At 45.3% G+C, this 18905-nt stretch overlaps 1 long non-coding RNA gene across 1 annotated transcript; it reads right to left on the bottom strand.

The window, feature by feature from the left end:
• Positions 1-149: 149 nt before the first annotated feature.
• On the bottom strand, positions 150-2386 carry LOC102974875 (uncharacterized). Its single transcript, XR_449350.2, has 3 exons — positions 2316-2386; positions 1367-1415; positions 150-544 (listed from the first exon to the last, which is right to left on the bottom strand). It is a non-coding gene; the product is annotated as an uncharacterized lncRNA (long non-coding RNA).
• Between the last annotated feature and the right edge of the window lie 16519 nt (positions 2387-18905).

Genomic DNA, 18905 nt, shown 5'->3' with positions numbered 1-18905 from the left:
CTCCACACCCTCTCCAGCATTTATTGTTTGTAGATTTTTGGATGATGGCCATTCTGACTGGTGTGAGGTGATACCTCATTGTAGTTTTGATTTGCATTTCTCTCATGATTGGTGATGTTGAGCATCGTTTCATGTGTTTGTTGGCAATCTGTATATCAACTTTGGAGAAATGTCTATTTAGGTCTTCTGCCCATTTTTGGATTGGGTTGTTTGTTTTTTTGATATTGAGCTGCATGAGCTGTTTGTAAATTTTGGAGATTAAGTTTCATTAGGTCCCATTTGTTTATTTTTGTTTTTATTTCCATTTCTCTAGGAGGTGGGTCAAGAAGGATCTTGCTGTGAGGGTGTCGATTTTAAATGGGACAGGGCTTCTCGGGAGATCTGGGCTGTGTTCAATCAGCATTGCCCCTGGGGCTATATGTTCTGTCAGATGATATGATGTTGGAGGTAACAGGGTAGGAGAAACTTCACTGTGAATATTATAGCATTTTCCAGTGGGAGAATCACATGCAGGTTCCGGGGATTCTGAAGGAAGGTCATATATCTGCACAGGGAATTATACAAATAAATTCTCCGTCTAAATTTGGTTTAAAAAATTGGGAGCAAGAAAAACAACAAACATACAAAAACCAACCAAACAAAAAAAAAAAACCCGGGAGCCACAAAGTGAAAATTACCAGAAATGACAAAAACAAGAAACATCATGCCCACAATAGTCCAAATTATTCAGGAGATGGTTTAACCATTCCCAGTGCATATTAATCAGAGGGACCTGGTTTATTTAGAGAGACCAAACATTGAGCACATAGTAAGTATTTAAAAAATAAAAGCTATTGAATTAATAACTGTCTTAGTTGAGCAGGCATTTTTTGGCTGCCTAACGTCAGAAAATTATTTTCCTACTGGTTTAGGAGAATGGCTTTGTCTCCTAAAAGAAAGATTTTTACTTTCTCCACCCCAGGCAACTAGAACAGGGTTTCCCAGCAACTTTCCCACACTGTGGTGCATGCATGTCAGCATTCTAGGTTAAATAGGATGAAGGTCAGGGCCCAGATGATGCTGCTTATTATGAACAAAGACCCCAGGTCCAGCTGTCCCTAAAATAGATACCTTTTTTTTTTCGGTACGCGGGCCTCTCACTGTTGTGGCCTCTCCCATTGCGGAGCACAGGCTCCGGATGCGCAGGCTCAGAGGCCATGGCTCACGGGCCCAGCCGCTCTGCGGCATGTGGGATCTTCCCGGACCGTGCAGGGCACGAACCTGTCTCCCCTGCATCGGCAGGCGGACTCTCAACCACTGTGCCACCAGGGAAGCCCTAGATACCTTATTGATGAGAATGTTCCACACTAGATCATGAGCAACTCACCAGTGTCAGATGCTTCAGCCCTGAACTTCAGGTCTTGAGGGAAGGATGCCTAGGTGTAGGGTCAATTAGATATCATTGCCACTCCTGAGTAGTAGTAGTAGTAGATGCAAAATGCAGCAATTTGTCCTTTACTTTGGAGGGACTATCCCAAGCATGCCCCAGACCACTAGATGTCTAAAAACTTCACTGAAATGACAGATCCCTGAATCTTTGTAGGATTGATCTCCTCCCCTCTCTGGAGCACACGTGTCTTAAAGGTCTCCAGCCCACTAGCCACCGCTTGTTCATCGTATCCAACCAACATGATAAGATTGATGTAATGGACCAGTGTCCCGTCTCTCAGGTTATATTAGAACAGAGGCCAGGAGAATTAACATAGTCCTGAGAAAATGAATATTATTATCTGTCCCATGTGAATGCAAATTGTCTTTGATTCTCTTTTTAAGTTGAAATGGAAAAGAATGCATTCACCAAATCGATGGTGGCATACCATATTCCTGAGGTCTTATTAGTCAGTTCTAGGAGGGATGCCACATCTGGCACAGCTGCTGCACTCAGGGCTGCTGCTTATGAAGTCTACAGTAGCATTCAGTTTCCAGGATCTATCAGCTCTCTGCAGGGTCTAGACTGATGAATTATACGTGGACCACCACTTCTACAATTTTTAAATGTTTAATAGGGAGTGTAATCTTCCACTTCCCCAGGACGTGATTGCTTTTGATTTACTATCTTGGTTGAGGTGAGGAACAGTTTCAGAGTCATTCTCTTCATCTTCCCGCCATGATAGCCCTTACCTCAAAATCCAAGGAGCTAATGTGGGATTACTCTAATTGCCAAATATAAAAATTCCAATTATATACTCATGGACTGAGAAAATTACCACTGGGTGGGGCCAGGGGCGCACTGGGCTTACTATGAGCCAGACGTTAGACAGAATTTCATCTATTACCTGTCTCCTGTAGGCAGGGCTGGCTACACAATTTGCAGAGCCTAGGGAAAGTGAAAATGCAGGGCCCCTTGTTCAAAGAGCAGAAAAAAAAGTGCCATTCATGGTACATATAAAGATTTTCCTTTCTTCTGTGTGTTGTCTCTCAATTTGTCATGGTGTTTTTCTTTGCTATTTAATGTAAGTAAATAAAAATTTGAAATGATTAGCATTAATTTTACCATTCATCGTGCCAGCTTTCAATGCAAATATCAGGGTATTCAACCTGTAGACAGAATCACCAAAATTACTCATTTGTATTTCATAGCTTATCCCTAAGGGTGCTTCAACATGGCCACAAGAGGCAAATATAAGCCAGACTCAGGAAGGTTAGAAGGAGAGAAAAAGGATCCCCCCCAGACATGGAGCCAGACGATACAGGTTTTGTGGGTATGGAGATCCTTGCAGTTGAGTGCAAGCCATTCTTGAAAGCAGGACACACACTGCCTCACTCTAGCCTGATGGCGCAGGGTTCCCCCTCTTGCCAGCCACTGGATTGATGCACCATGTCCTGCTAAGGGGCAGGGTGTGAGGATGTTGAATTGGTGTCTTAACTTCTCAAGGCCTGCCACCCCAGCTCATGGCAGAGAAGCAACCCCCAAGGATCTTTAAACCTTTGCCCCAGGACATGGTTGGTACCAAGATCACGGGTGAGCAAGAGGCCTGCCTCTGTCAAGACACACCTCTGGCCTGTCACCTACCAGGTATACTATGGTACTTCCAGCCCAAGACAGCGACAGCTGCTTCCATGCCCTGCCCTCAGATGCTATGTGATGCTGAGAGCCGACCTTTCCTCTGCCCACGCTCAGTTCTCTCTCAGGTTGGAGGACCGCAGTGATTGAAGGACATGGAGGGGAAGGCTGGGTGGGCCCTGGAGGGCAAGCAAGCAGGGAAGCAGGTGGCAGAGGACTTGTCCTGAGGAGGCAGTGGTGAGTGGGGGTCATGCTGGGGTCCACAGTCCCATCAGACTTCACTTAACGAAACACATTCAAAGTTAAATTATTAAGAGTTTCAAGGCAGCAATCGTAGAGCATTAACACTGTGTGCGGGCCCTTCTGAGTATGAATTTATATGGCTACACTGGTCACATGGCCAGTGCAAGAATATGGCCCCGCCCACAGGCCCCCACTCTAACAGGGGGACTGTGATGACACTTTAGACCCCTGGATATTGATATTAACTCGGACCCTGTAACCAATAATCCACCCAATCCTGATATTCCCCCTTTCCCCAGAATAGTCACCCAGGTAAATGGTCATAGGTCCATTTAGGAAGGGACTGGGGAGAGCATCACACTATGTGCTTGTCATGGTGCTACAGGGTGTTTCCTCCGCGGGACCCAGCCACTTCTGCACCAATGAGTTCTGGATCTGAAAATTGGCTCAGGTATGGAGCTGAGCAAGGATCATGGCTTTTTATGAGGGCGACAGCCCTCAACCTCCTGTCCCTCCATGCTTGTTTTTCTTGGTAATAGATATTAAGCATCATCCTTGCTGACTGTCCTTCTATTTTCCCCTATGGACATCACGTGCTATTAACCATCTCCTCAGCTCCCTGTGGGTCAATTTCCCTTGGTTACCTCTCTGACCTTGTTAGTCATTGCAGTAATTGTGGTGTCCTGGCTTCTGGTGGTTAAGCACCACCACCGGACCTCCATTATTTGGGTGTGTGGGACATCATCCCCTGGGGCTATTAAAGAACCCATCTCTGTGATGGCCTCTCGGCAATTATACCTGTCCTGCAGAGGAGGCCACCTCTGAACTTAGCAATGCTGTGCTTCTCCCACCAGTGCACTCCTGCTGGCCTTGGGGAATAGCGTGTCTTCAGGTGGAGCTTCTGGACTTACATATTGTGGGAATTCCAGCGTGCCTCATCTCTCAGCCCCTCTACTTCTTCCTCTACCATTTGCCAGGATGCTTCTGGCAGTTCCACTTCCCTGAGAGTTGACTATCATTTTTCCAGGCTTCTAAACAGCCATTCCTAGGGTGAGTTTGCCTCATCCTTGTGTCCTTCCTGGAACGTTAAGCCCCATGTCCCCAGAATGTGCCCCCAAGTCAATGAATTCTTGCTTATCCAGTCTTGCTTTCTGGCTTCCTTGATCAAGCATCCTCAAAATCCAGTCTCAGGGGTAGTCCCTTGGCTCCTGTTGGTACATAACAGCTCATTCTTGCAACTTTTTAAGGGTGTGATCTCTTTCCTCTCTTACGAGACCCAGCATACCTCCAGCTGAGTTATGTGGAGATTTAACCCTAGATATTGGCTTGGAAGTCAACAGAGTCAACATCTTCGGGGGGGACCCATCCAGATGTCCCTGTCCCGTATTTCAGGGTCCCAGGTTTTCACACCAGGACTCTGTCCTTCAGGTAACAGATCTTCCTTGACTAAGCATTCAAACATATCTGGAACTCTGCAGTTCTCACAGTTAGGGCTTCAGCATGCCCTTCGATTGGAGCTGCCCTGCAGTCACAGGTGATGAGGGCCTCTGTGCAGGCTGCCATAGAGGCCTGATGACTCCCATACTTGGGCACTAATTGCTTGTTAAATACCCCCACTCTCTCATTATCCTTCTTTTGGGTGTTAGTGCAACTTAGGAGTAACCAGCCAACTCCCTAGTCTTTTAGGCCTTGTGCTCCCTTGTTTTTCAAATGTTTACATCACTGAACCCTGCCACAGCGTTTCCCTCCACCAGGACATTTTTTTAGATCACCACTGATGAAATCTTTTTAGTGAGACCACCACTTGATTCCAGGGACCATCTGTGCCTCACCTAGCAACCATGACTCTGTCCCCTTCTCCTGCCATGTGGGGGATGAGCCCATCTCAACTCCCAATTTTACTGTCTGTTTCTTCAGAGCACTTTCAGCATCACTTATGCTGTTCTGGGTCCTCTGAGAAGCAGACACAAAGTGGATTTATTTATTTATCTATTTAGCATCTTTATTGGAGTATAATTGCTTTACAATGTGTTAGTTTCTGCTGTATAACAAAGTGAACCAGCTATACATATACCTATATCCCCATATCCCCTCCTTCTTGCGTCTCCCTCCCACCCTCCCTATCCCACCCCTCTAGGTGGTCACAAAGCACCGAGCTGATCTCCCTGTGCCATGCGGCTGCTTCCCACTAATGATCTATTTTACATTTGGTAGTGTGTATATGTCAATGCTACTCTCTCACTTCATCCCAGCTTACCCTTCCCTCTCCCCGTGTCCTCAAGTCCATTATCTACATCTGCCTCTTTATTCCTGTCCTGCCCCTAGTTTCATCAGAATTAGAGTTTTTGCCTTTTCTGGATATATACCAAGGAGTGGGATTGCTGGATCATATGGTAGTTCTATTTTTAGTTTTTTAAAGAACCTCCATACTGTTCTCCATAGTGGCTGTATCAATTTACATTCCCACCAAAAGTGCAAAGGGTTCCCTTTTCTCTACACCCTCTCCAACATCTATTGTTTGTAGATTTTTGGATGATGGCCATTCTGACTGGTGTGATGTGATACCTCATTGTAGTTTTGATTTGCATTTCTCTAATGATTAGTGATGTTGAGCATCCTTTCATGTGTTTGCAATCTGTATATCTTCTTTGGAGAAATGTCTTTTTAGGTTTTCTGCCCATTTTTGGATTGGGTTGTTTGTTTTTTGGATATTGAGCTGCATGAGCTGTTTGTATATTTTGGAAATTAATCCTTTGTCCTTTGCTTTGTTTGCAAATATTTTCTCTCATTCTGTGGGTTGTCTTTCGTCTTGTTTATGTTTTCCTTTGCTGTGCAAAAGCTTTTAAGTTTCATTAGGTCCCATTTGTTTATTTTTGTTTTTATTTCCATTTCTCTAGGAGGTGGGTCAAAAAGGATCTTGCTGTGATTTATGTCATAGAGTGTTCTGCCTATGTTTTCCTCTAAGAGTTTTATAGTGTCTGGCCTTACATTTAGGTCTTTAATCCATTTTGAGTTTATTTTTGTATTTGGTGTTAGGGAGTGTTCTAATTTCATTCTTTTACATGTAGCTGTCCAGTTTTAAATGTGTGATGATTTATTAGGGAAATTTAAATGTGTGAGAGAAAAACTCCTAGGGAAGGAGCTGGGGGATCCTGAGAGGAAAGTGTTAGACACTGGTGCTGGTCTGACCCTAAATGAAGGAGAGAAAATGAAGGAAGGAAAGTTGGGTGGAAGTGTCTTAGATGATAGGGCAGTCCCAAGGGAAGTTTGGCAAAGTTGTTGGGAGTCCTGAGCCAATGGTACTCATCTGTCATCTCCTCACAACCAGCCTATCTTAGTATTCCTGGCGTGTGCAGTCATGGGCTGGGAGCAGCAGGTGGGAGCATGGCTCAGGTGTTAATGCAGTGATGGATTGCAGAGCCGAGAGGTGAGGGCTCTTAGGCTTCATGCAGTCAGTGATCTGAGAAGCCCATTTTCATGGCCGCCATAGTGTCAGACAATCAGAATGCTCTACATCAGTAGCTGTACTCAAAGTGTTTTAGAATCAAGCCTCATCCACACTTCCAAAGAGTGAAAAGTAAAAAGCCCACTAGACTCTTGTGTACTCTTCATACAAAAGTGACCACTGCTTCCATAATATTTTAGCCAACTGCATATCTTTAAAATCATTAACTTTGTCAATAAAAACCTATTTCTAACCTCTGTTATGTTAATTAACAAAACTTTTGGCGATAAACGGAGTGAAATATAACTGAAATGTTGTCTCTGAAGTGTGACCTCTTAATTAAACACCTCTGACTAAATGCTGGCTAAATACCCCCGGTGTGTGTCTTCCTCCTTAGGGCAACAAGACATCCCAGGGTATAGAATAAAATAAACTACCATAGACTTACAGAGCTCACTGAATATACACTGAATCATGTTAAAGCAGATTGGAGATGATAATGATACTCATATCTGGCAGAAATAAGTAAGACGGAGGAAAAATGGCTAAAATCTTGGAAATGTTAAACTAGTTCACATATAACCCTTAGAACCCCAGCATAAAAGGTAGACATTATTATTATTATTACTCACCATATTAATACTTTATAGAGTTTTATAGTTTTACGAAGCCTTAGATGCTGTGAAACAACCAGGATTTCCTCATTTCTCTTTGCCAGCACATGAGCAGAAGCAAGCAGAGCATGAAGATGGTAGTTTCCACATTAGGAAAAGAGGGCTGAACATTTTCACGTGCTTAACTTATCCAGGATGTGTACGGACAGGTAGCTGGATTAGGTGAGCACTGGAAGGGAAGGCTGCAGCCCTGACTCTGTGCATAGGTGTGTCATAGGTGGAGAGCTGGGGAAACACGGATCCTTTCAGGTGGAACTTCTGATTGATCAGCATCTGTGTGTCGATATAACAATGAATAACACAGGGCTTTGCAATTTATAAAGCTTTTCCCCACAATACATTGTCTCATTTAATCCTCATAACCCTATAAGGCAAGTAGTGCTTTTATCCCCATTTCTTTACCTTTATAGGTAAAGAAATATGACTCAGATGAAGTGAGCTTCCTAAGGTGTACAGAGTCATTTACTGTGAAGCCTGAATTGGCACCCCATTCTCCAGGCTCCCAGAGCCACGTTCATCTCTCACATGCCAGCACTAGTTAATGCTGAGGATACAGCTATGATTAGGACACACTCGGTCCTCCCAAAGAGTCTTTTCTACAAGAATTCCTTGAGAATATTTGACGCTGCTAGGAACTCTGAGAAGATAGAGAAAAATATACATTATGACCTTTCCCCTAGAAGAGTTTACACTCTAAAGGGTTTTGTTTTTACTTTTTGTTTTGGAACAATTTTAGATTTACAGAAAAGTTACAAAGATGGTACAGATTCCCACATACCCTTCACCCAGCTTCCCCTGACGTTACATCTTACATAACCAAGGTACATTTGTCAACCCTAAGAAATTAACCCTGGTCCATTAGTATTAACTAGACTATACATGTGATTCAGATTTCTCTAGTTTTTCCTCCTATGTCCTTGTTTCTGTTCCAGGATCCAGTCTACCATTCCAGGCTCCTTAGTCTCCTCCAACCTGTGACAGTTTCTCCGTCTTTCATAACCTTGATCTTGATACTGATCAAGAAAGACGAGATTTTGCGGAATGATTTTCAGTTTGTTTGCTGTTTCTCTCAGGATTAGACTGAGGTTATGGATCTGAGGGAAGAATACACATAAATGATTTACCACCTCATCACGTCCTGTCAGTGGGTACCCCATATCAACATGACTTATCCCTGGTAATGCTAACCTGGAACACTTATATAAGGTGGTGTCTGCCAGGTTTCTCTACTGCAAAGCTGCTCTTTTTTTCCTCCTATACTCTAGTCACTAGAATTGAGTGAGTCACTAAGTCTAACCCACACTCAAGGGCAGGGAATTAAGTTCCACCTCTGGAGAGAGGAGTATCAAGGAATTTAGGACATATGTTAAAATCGCCACAGTATTAATACATATTTAGGGGAAAATAGTTTGAGGCTGTGCAAAATATCTTGTTTCTCCTTAAGGTTTCATCCATTCATTTTAGCCTTCATCAGTGGATCTTACCTGAGGCAATTATTACTGTGCTGTTCTCATGGTGATTTTCTATTTCCCTCATTTCTTTTACACTCATTATGGGAAATGGTCTGTAAAGGAGATTGATCCTTTCCCCCCAACTTATTTATTCAATTAATCATTTATCTATATTCAATATGGATTCATGGGTATTTATTTTATTATTTGTGTTCAATACAATACAGTTTATTCTTTGGGTACAATTTAATACAATTTTTATTTTGTTCTTCAATTTGTTCTAGCCTTGGCCACTGGGAGCTCTTTTCAGGTTGGTTCATGGGTCCTTTTGACATTCCCCATCCTTTTTTGGCTTAGTTTTGAACACATTTTTTTTTGCTAGTATATGATACTCTAGGCTCATCTTGTGTTTCTCCAAGGAATCCTGATTTCTTTTATTGGAGAATGGTATTTAGAAACCAAGCCCTGGGCATTTAAGTTGAGCTTGTTGCTCTTGGAGTATCATTGCTTCTGGACCCTTTTAGTAGACAGAGCTAGGAAAATATGTATGTCTACTAACCTACATGTACATGCATCTCTTTCTATGTGTATATTCATTAAATTAAACGAGCGTTTATGCTGATGTCTCCAACTCCAACCCAGCACCATGGGGTTCACTCTAGCACTCCACTTTTGCTTATTTTTTTTTCTTTCTCCAACACTGTGAAAGCTCAAAGGAATTTTGAAAGCTGGAAAGATATCCTACAATCTTGTGGTTGATGAACTGTCTCTGAGTGGAAGAAATAGAAGTAGAACAAGAGACCAGAGGACCCATATGTGGGGCTATAGGCAACTCTATTGTGTAGGACAGATTTACCCAAACTGCACTCTTTGGGGATGTTAAAGAGCATTCAGGGCTTCCCTGGTGGCGCAGTGGTTGAGAGTCTGCCTGCCGATGCAGGGGACACGGGTTCGTGCCCCGGTCCGGGAAGATCCCACATGCCGCGGAGTTGCTGGGCCCGTGAGCCATGGCCGCTGAGCCTGCGCGTCCGGAGCCTGTGCTCCGCAACGGGAGAGGCCACAACAGTTAGAGGCCCGCGTACCGCAAAAAAAAAAAAGGCATTCAGGGGAAAAAAAATCCACATTTAATCAAAAGCATTTATGTTGAGGTTATCCTCTGGGTCTTGCACCTCCCTTCCATCACCAGAGCAGCCCCAAGTAAATAGCACGGTCTGTTTTCTAGGCCCTGGGTTAGAATCCTATCTGTACAACCCCCTTATTTTATTTTTTAATTATTATTATTTTTTTGTGGTACGCGGGCCTCTCACTGTTGTGGCCTCTCCCGTTGCGGAGCACAGGCTCCGGACGCGCAGGCCCAGCGGCCATGGCTCACGGGCCCAGCCGCTCCGCGGCATGTGGGATCTTCCCGGACCGGGGCACGAACCCGCGTCCCCTGCATCGGCAGGTGGACTCTCAACCACTGCGCCACCAGGGAAGCCCTTTTTTTCTTTTTTCTTTTTTTTTTTTAACCCCCTTATTTTATAGGTGAGAGCACCTGAAGCTCAGAGAGGAGAGGATCTCACCCAAAGTCACACAGCAATTCAGTAGCAGAGCCAGAAGGAGAGCTCAGGTCTCCAACTCCCAGGCCAGTACTCTTCTGAAAAGCAGAACATGGCAGGAGTGGGAGATGTCCACTGTAGATGTGGAGTACAGACCTCGTTTAATTCTGACAAGGGTATTCAGCTACCATGATAAAAATGGACACTCTTTATTGAGTGCTTCTTCTGTGGTAGGCACTAAGTTAAGCATCAATATCTCCTTAAATATACTAACCTTACAACGCAGGTATTACTATTTCCATCTTGCAGATTAGCAAACTGAAAATGGAAAAAATTTCACAAATTAGCCCAAGGTCATAGGCAGAGCTGGGGTCCAAGCCTGGACCCATGAAGTAACCACCAACTCCTGACTCCCAGACCAGCTTGTTGCTGAGCTGTGAAAGCTGCCTCAACCGTCCCCTAAGGAGGGTGTGTGTGTCTCCATCATTGCTGGGGATAAGCAAACACTGGCCTGGAAAAAGCTAATTGACAGTAGCCAGAGATGCCTTGCAAAGCTGCCACACAGAGGCAGGAAACGTGCTGGGAAGCTGTGCAAACACTTCTGCCTGCTGCCCTCTCCTCTTTCTCCTCCTCATCAGCCTTGTCATCCTCCTCATCCTCCTCCTCCTCCCCCTCTTTTCTCTCTCTCTCTCACTCACACACTCACACACACACACACACACACACACACACACACACACAGAGACATCATACACACATACCCTCCCTTGCTACTGTGACTCTACCCCTGTCACTTGCCCAGAGCCAACCATCTTCAGCTCTGCATCCTTAGCAGGTCATTGGCGAAAACCAGTCTTGGTGGTGCAGGGTTATGAACAGATTAAGGGCTTAGGAGTCCAGAAGATCTGGGTTCCAAGTCCAGATCTGTCCTTTATGAACTGCCCCTCCAAGGGAGTTGTGTGACCTGGGCAAATTACACAACCTTTATAAGTGAGATAATAATACCTGACTTGTACTATTGGAGTCAATGGAAAACGGACCTTGAATTTCTCTGCTGCTTCATCTCCCGCTCTCCTGCCCTCAATCTAAGCCATTGACATTTTTGCTGGGATTATTGCAGGAGCCTCCTAACCGGCCTTCTCGTCCCCTCTCTTGTTCCCTTTCAGAATTGCCATGTTGTACCCAGGAATAATCTTTGAAAAACATAAATCTGATCATTAGAGCTCCTCCCCAATGTTATCAACAAATAAATGCCAAGTGTTTCCTATTGCACTTAGAATTAACCCCCCATCCATATCATGTAAGGGCCTTTGTGATCTGGCCCCTGCCTACCTCACCACTCACCACCCCTTTCCAGACTCCTCTGCAGGCCCACACTCCCTTCTATCATTGCCTCCTAAGCAGAGGCTCTCTCCTGCCTCAGGGATCTCTCACCTGCTGTTCCAGCCTCCTGGGACTCCCTTTCCCCTCTTTTCACCTGGTTAACACCTACTTATCCTTTACATCTCAGTTTGTCCTCCTAAGAGAGGCCTGCCCTGAAGGCTCCGTTTACATCCAACCCCCTCTTTCACGGCCTCATGCTGCTCTTCCTTTTCCTTCATAGTCCGTATCACGATTTCTAATCGTGCGTTTGATTACGTGATTCCTCATTCAATGTCTCCTCCCATAGGTGGAGAGCAGGGTTTCTCTCTGTTCCTTTCTGTCTATCCCTGGGGTCAGTCGTGGTGCCTGGGACAAAGTAGGTACTCAAGAAATATGTGGCGTGTAAAGCACAGGTGGGCCCACAGCGCAGCTTTAATAGATCTTTGTAGCTGTGGTCCCCCTCTTCCCTGGCCTGGTGGATACACCAGAGCACAGCTCTTAGCAGTGGGCACAGTCCCTCCCTCATCTCGGTTCCCCAGCCCTGTGGGGCTGGCTGGGTGCAAAGCCCCCCCTGAGAGCAGGAGCTGCCCGTCTTGAGTGGGGCAGGGCCGCTGGGGAGCAGGCCCCCATCAGGCTCAAAGCGTCCCTGTTCTTTCTTCCCCGCTGCAGAGAGCAGTCCCGCCCCCGCCAATGCCAACTGAGCTGGGGCTTGTTTGGTTGTACATGCTGCTAGGCAACTGGCCTGTTTTTGCTTATTTACCTCCCCTGGGCCGTTTCACAACACTCTGTAATGGGCTCTGCTCCCTCCGGTGCACATCTGGTTTGCGTTAGCCTGTCAGAGCGTCCTCTGCACAGAGAGCTAGTACTTGCCCCGAGTCACCGAGAGGGACCCCGTGCCCAAGCTGCCCAGCCTCCACGGTGTTGGACCAGCCAGCCTCGCCCTTCACTCGCCCAGCCTTGCCTCCCCTCTCCACCCTGAACCTCCTACTCCTTGTTTTCAACAGCGTACACATTTCAAAGCCTGAAGGTGGCGGCACTTTGAAAAGGAAAGGAAGGATGGGGCTTCGAGGAATGCGAGAGTAGGAAATAAGTTTAGAGAGAATGAAGTCTGAGCCCCCATACGGCTACTACTCTCCTCTCACCCACAGAGAGGGGAATTGACTTACCCAAGGGGACACAGGCAGACAGGGGCAGATCCACGACCAAGTTCCTTGGCATCTCCTCTTTCATCCTGGAGCCCTCCCACCAAGAAGACCACCTTGGGGATAGAGTGGGTTAAATTGGATGTTATTAGGTTTGAAGGAAATAGTAGGTTTACCCCTCTCCCCATCAAACTCAAAAATTTCTGGAGGGGTTTCTGTAAAGGGGCTAAAAGAGAGTTGGACGTTTGGTAGATGTCTCTTTAGAGAGAGGAAGTTTCTGATTTCTTTATCTACCTGCACAGGACGTATTAGCCAAAGCAGGGCAGGGGCAGGGACAGGTGAATGAAGTAGGGTTGTTTGGGAACAAACATAGGGCACCTCTCCCTGTGCCTTCCTTCCCATCGTTCTAGCAAACACATCACACTCAGAGTAAAACCCAAGATTCTGACATGGCTTACAAGGCTCTACACGACCTGGCCCTGTTACCTCTCTGACTTCACCCTCCCCTCCCCTGCCCTTGTACATTCAACCCCAGTGATTTGTGCCAAGAAAGAGCAAGAAGCCTTCCTCGGTGTGGAAGCAGCCAGCCGCTGGGCAGAGCAAAGGCTGCGTTTCTCTCCTGCTTTCCCTGTAAGCCAGGCCCCTCTGGGCAGGGAACAAAATGCCCAGACAAAGCACACACCCTGTTTTATTTTTCTCCACAGCACTTACCTGCTCCTGACATATGGTTACATCTCTCATTTACTGTCAGTCTTTTCCTACTAGAATGTGAGCTCCTCGCAGGCAGGATCTTTGTTCTGTTCATTGTTATATCTTTGTACCTAGAACAGTTCTACCTGAAGACTGGGCTCAATAAGGATTTGTCTGCATAAGTGAATGGATGAAGGAATGGATGAATCAGTCTGTTTTTCCTCCTCGCTTGTTCACATGGTGATATTTCCTTACACCTACTTCTCCCCTACAAAATGAAATGCTGTCTGAGGGCCCCTGCTCTCTCTTCCCAGCTCACTGTGATGTTCCCATCTCTGAGCTTTTGCACCACATGCTTGCCCTCTGCCTGGAATGGCCCTCCTGGTCCAAAGGAGGGAAGGTCCATCTCCAGGTGGCGTTTGACCTGGTAACTTTTAATGCTGGGATGAACCTCTTGGCCGTTTCTGGCTACCTCTCTGGGGTTTGCTGTCATGGTGATTATTACTTGTTAGGCTGCTCGACATTGATGAATCAATGAGGAATAAGGGGACCAGATAACCACTTGTGCAGCAACTGAGCAGCAGTCCATGGCCTCTGCCCTCTAAGGTTTTCTACTGATTCTTTTTCAGGATTACTTGTCAGTTGTTGACCTTCGAAATTAAATCATTTTGCTTCTTTCTTTAAAACTATCCAAATAGCTTCCTGTTACACTTAGGATCAGAACCCAGTTCTTTACCTTGGCCCCAAAAGCCACAATCTAGCCCCTGCTGACCTCTCCAATTTCAGTTCATGTCAACCCCTAATTCCCCTTTTCTCACTGTACCTCAGCCACATTATCCCTCTTTCTGTTCTTTGAACAAGTAAATTCATTCGAATTTCAGGGCTTTTGAACCAACTGTCACCTCTCTTTGGAGTACTCTCCCCTCAGATCTTCACACGGCTGATTCCTCCAGCCATTCAGATCCTGATTTAAACAGCACATCTTCAGAGAAGACTTCTCTGACCATTTGATCATGACTCCTCCCCCTATACACACATACTTTCTCATATTAGCGTGTTTTACGTTCTTCCTAACATGTACCATGAGACTTTCTATTCATTTGTTTATTGTCTGTCTTCCCCCAGTTAGAATGAGACTATAAGGGCAGAAACCACTGTGACCCCAACACCTAGAACAGGGCCTGACATATAATAGGCACTCAAAATGTTTCTTGAATGAGCGGATGAATGAGTCAATGGTAGCCTGAACATGGACTGAGAGTCAGGAGTCCTGTGTTCAACTCTAACCCGGCTGCCTTCAAGCTATGTGACTTTGAACATGTCATGTATCTGCCCTGGGCCTCCATCTCCACATCTGTAAAATGAGTTCTGATTTCATCATGGGTCCTAAAGTTCTTTTCAACTTCCAGATACTCTGATCCTATCAATCTTTTCATATTGTTGAACATTAGGAAGCTGTCAAAGATGGTGATGAGAGCAATGACCCAACTAAAGTTGATGAATTATTTCTTTAATCTCATGCAATGTCCCAGATTACATTAGTTATTTATGATTTGTACTTAAGCTACATATCCAAAAAGGATTTGCGTGGCTTAGGTTTCAGACCCGCTTTTCCAAACATACCCTTACCTGTTTCATTTTTACAGGGAGAAGAATAAATGCTCCCATCTAGATTGCTATATTTTACAATGGGTCCTTCTGATTGCAGATGATAGAAGCTGAACTGAATTCAACTATAACATGAGATCCAAGGAAAGCTGAATCACTAAGGTGCTGGGAGGAGAGCAAGAGAGCATGGCCTCAGATCCTGCTGGAACCAAGGACTGAAATGCCACTACTGCTCCCTCCAACGTTTTCTCTGCAGCTCTCAGTGTATTGGTTGCATCCTCCTCTCTCCATGTAGCCTAGCTCTTTCCGCATACTCCCAGCACAGCATTGACCACACTTTGCCATAACTGATTTGTTTTCTCGCTTAGTTTCAGTCTCTTCAAGTACAGTAAAGTTCATTGAGTGAAAGGATCCTATCCGTTTGTTAATCCCTTGCCCCCAACACAGTGCCTGGAGCGTAGAAGGTGTTCAAGATATGCTAATTAGTTAAATGAATGGTAGAAAACAGAGCCACCAACTATTCCAGAGTTTAATACTGAACAATTTCAGTTACTGCAGAAAGGCTAGCAAAAGTCTCTAGGACTCTACTCAGACAAGAAAAAAAAAAATCTCAGAGAAGAAACTGTTTGGTCCAACTAGGCCATATGCTTACCCTTGGCAAACAGCAGCGGCCATTGAACATGATGGTGTCTCAGCGTCCGTGTGAACTGGGGGAGGAGGAGCTTTTGGAAAAGGACCGTGGGAGGACATCCCACAGGGGCCAACACACCCACGAAATTCTTGTAGAGATCAAATGAGACATTGCAGGAGAAGGTGCTTTCAAAAGCTATTATGAAGTTGCCATTTTATAGGTCAAAACTGGTCAAATATTGGCAACTGTGTATGTTTCAACTTACTATAAAATTGTTAAAAGAATTACATGGATGTAAGATATAATTAAGTTGATCGCACGTCAGCACAATAAGAAAGGATGTTACATTTTCAAGATGAAAGGTTAAATTAATTCCTTTTTGAAATGATGGTAGCTTAATAATCTACTCTGTGTTAGCTTTACAAGGAACAGTGCTAAGTGCCTTACATGGATATCTCATTATTTCTTCCAACACTTCCATGAGGTAGATCCTATAATTATCCCCATTCTGCAGACAAGGAAATTGAGATTCAGTGAGGTTAAGTTATATGCTCGAGATAACACAGCTCAAAAAGTGGCAGAACCAGGATTTGAACCTATGTTTCTGAGATCCATTGCTATTTATTATACTACATTAGGGAAAGGGTTGGAGGTCCAGCTCATCCATAAAAGCTAATCCATTTCTACTAGGATGAATGACTCTTTCTGTTACCTGTGAATTCACAGACTTGGGTATATCCCTCTTCTAAGTCATCTGCATTGTATTATAACTAGTAGTTGAGTGTATCTGCCACCCAAGACCAGACTGATCTCCTTCAGGTGCCATCTTTTTCACCTTTGCACTCAAAATAAGCCTTACATTCTACCTAGCATGTGAAAAGCACTCTCCAGAGGTTTACTGAAGTGAATGGGGTAGGCAGACAAAGATGGTTTGGTATCGGCACAGAGTATTGTATTTGTCTGCATGTTTGCGGTGGGGAAGGGGATGGAACAGTAAGAGCAGGGCCAATTATAAAAACAGCTCCTTGTGTTAAGAGCCTGTTAGGTTTCAGAAAGTTATGTCCATTATCTCTAGTTTTCATATTACCCTGCAAGGTAAATGGTGATATCTCCAGGTCTTACCTCTTGAGAGCAGCAGAATTGTATTATTTCCAAAGACTGTAAACATTTCTGTGATATTAACGCTGGGCCACGAACATATATTTACTCCAACTAGGGTCACACAGAGCTTTTAACCAAAAGACTATCCTCAGCCAGAATTTAACAGAATTCCATTCTGGGCGGGCCCCCAATTTCTCCTAAATGCAAACCCCACCCACACTCCAGAGCCCTACAACTCTGTCAAGCAAATGTTTGATTTGATTTTGTATGGGAACTTGATTCTGAGCCATGGAATTTCAGAGCTGTGCCTGCAAGTCTGGAATTTCAATATTAGCCTTTCCGACCTGGATAGCTTTGATCTCCCAAGTTTACCCTCACAAGTATTGATAACATGGCTCAAATCACAAGCAGGAGCACCAGGTCTGCAGCCCATGGCTCTAAGTGTGTGCAGGTATACATAGATCTCTGCTGAGGTCAAAATGGATTTAGATTACACAGGGCTTATCTGATGCGGGGGAAACCCTGCATATGGGACAGAGAGACAGAGCTCACTTTCATGCAGCCAATCACGCTGGCTTCATCCTACAGGACAGAAATCAAGAGTGAACTGCAGCTGAACTCTGGCAAGACCAGGCTCTTGCAATATGGCCCGACCTTCCTTAATCTCTTAGAGTCTGCTTACTCACTGGGGAATGGCCGCTGTAGTTAGCTACCATTTGCAAAGCATCTATCTTATATCAGGCACCTTAAGTGTTTATATAATATTAAGAATAATGTGTTAAACTTATACATGCTAGTCACTTCCTTGCTTAAATGCCTTCATGGTTCCTCAGTGCTGCAGAATAGAGTCCCCTGCTTTATCTCCCCATGACCCAGTCCTTGCCTCTCTCTCTAATCTTATTTCCTACCACTCCATCTCTCATTCCCAATGCCTTTGATATACCAAAGTATTCCAAGCCTTCCGGACAATGTGACTGCACATCCTTTCCCTCGACGGGATGTCCTTTCCAGCTCTGCTTTCCAGTAAACACCTGCACCTTCTTCCCATCTGTGCAGAATATCTTTTGTTTTCCCTTTTAGACCCATACTCCAGCTTTCCCCATTTGCTCTGGGCCCAGGAGGTTGATCTGTGTGGATGGCATCAGTGGGTTCTTGGCCAACTGGGAGTTTCAGAAGGAGACCAGAAGGAGAGAGGGAATGCTTCCCTCCTTGCAAGGGCACTGGAGTTGGCTGTGTTCCTCGCTGCTTCTCCTAAGGTGGTCCGCTCTGCAGGACCCTCCCTTCCCTGTGGGAAAAGTTCAGCAGCCACTAAGCTGCTATACTCTCCCTTGTGATTCTTCTACATCTGCATCCTTGCATATAAGCCCTCCTCTAAATATAAATAAATTGATGGGCCATTGATACCCTGACTGGTATACACTGACCCAGCACAAACTCCAGGGAGTCCTTTGTAGGGACCTACCTGTTACATCAAAGTGCCATTTGCTTCCCTGTCTGCCTACCAGATTGCTTCATTTCACCTTGTTGTATAGATATTCAAGCTGCCCACCCACACTTAGTGATCAGCTACTACACCCTGGGCTGTGGCCTAGGCACTGCAGATTCAGAGGTTAATAGATGATCATTCCTGACTTTGAAGATCCCCCACTCTAGTGCCGGAGATAAGATGTAGGCCCTGTTTGTGGCTCTGAGCACAGGACCAGTCACCTGTCTGCTCATGTGCAAATCCCAGCTCCACCACTGACTAGCCATGTGATCTGGGCACATTTCTCTCTCTGAGCCTCAGTTCCCTCATCCGTAAGTGGAAATAACAGCAGCTGCCTCAGAGAGTGGTTGTAAGGATTAAAGTAGCACTCTCGGGCTTCCCTGGTGGCGCAGTGGTTGCGCGTCCGCCTGCCGATGCAGGGGAACCGGGTTCGCGCCCCGGTCTGGGAGGATCCCACATGCCGCGAAGCGGCTGGGCCCGTGAGCCATGGC

The sequence above is a fragment of the Physeter macrocephalus genome, chromosome 4, assembly GCF_002837175.3.
Source record: "Physeter macrocephalus isolate SW-GA chromosome 4, ASM283717v5, whole genome shotgun sequence".
NCBI lineage: Eukaryota > Metazoa > Chordata > Mammalia > Artiodactyla > Physeteridae > Physeter > Physeter macrocephalus.
The sequence above is the reverse complement of the archived record's forward strand: the minus strand, read 5'-3'. Positions and strand labels throughout refer to the sequence as shown.